Source organism: Crocodylus porosus, unplaced genomic scaffold (genome assembly GCF_001723895.1).
Source record: "Crocodylus porosus isolate Cpor-Errol unplaced genomic scaffold, CroPor_comp1, whole genome shotgun sequence".
Taxonomy (NCBI): domain Eukaryota; kingdom Metazoa; phylum Chordata; order Crocodylia; family Crocodylidae; genus Crocodylus; species Crocodylus porosus.
In genome coordinates this window covers 67,398,065-67,398,935 of record NW_017728943.1, presented here as the reverse complement: position 1 = coordinate 67,398,935, position 871 = coordinate 67,398,065, and positions in this window count along the sequence as shown.

Below are 871 nucleotides of genomic sequence, written 5' to 3'. Positions count from 1 at the left end.
CTCATCCTAATACTCCCTCAAGCTTTTACTGCTGCCAGTGGTTGAGGAGCAGGTGCTTTTCTAGGGGTGTTGGTTGTAGCCGTGTTGATCTAAGGACACAGGCAGACAAGGGTCTTTGGGTAGATGTGATATCTCTTACTAAACCTACTCAGTGTTGGAAAAACTGTTCTTTGCAAGCGTTTAGGCACAAACACCCTTCTTGGGTAAATGTGATATCTTTTATTAGACCAACGAAATGGATGAAAAAAATAGTTCTTTGCAAGCTTTCGGATACAAACACCCTTCTTCAGGAACAGTGAGAGTCACAGCTTGAGGTGGGACATGCCTGCCCCGGAGGAAAGCCAGGGGGAAGAAGGGAAGAAGGAGAAGGAAGGAAGAAGGGAGAGGGAAAGAGGAAGCGAAGGCAGAAAGTGGGAAAAGGAGAGGGAGGGAAGGAAGAACGGGAAGAGGGGAAAGAGAAGTGGAAAGAGAAGGAAAGGAAAGGAAGAGAGTGAAGAGGAGGGGAAGGGGAAGAGGGAGGGAAAAAGGGGAAGAGAAGACAGACAGAGAAAGGGAAGAGTGGAAGGAGAAGGAATGGAAGAAGAGGGGGGAAGGGAAGAGGAAAGGGAGGGCAGGAGGCAAGGAAGGAAGCGGGAAAGAAGAGGTAGGGAAGGTAGAGAAGGAAGGAGAGAAGAAGGGGAATAAGGGAGGATGGAAGGAGAGGGTGAAGGAGAAGGGGAATGGGGAAGCGGGAGGGTGAAGAGGGCAAAGAGGGAGGGGGAAGGGGCTTCCTAGCTCCTGCCCGTAGCGCTGGGCCACCCCGGGCCCATGCCCTCGTCGCTTCATGCCGTCCTGCCTCCCCTTGCCCCCGCCTGCCGTCCGGGCCGAGGGG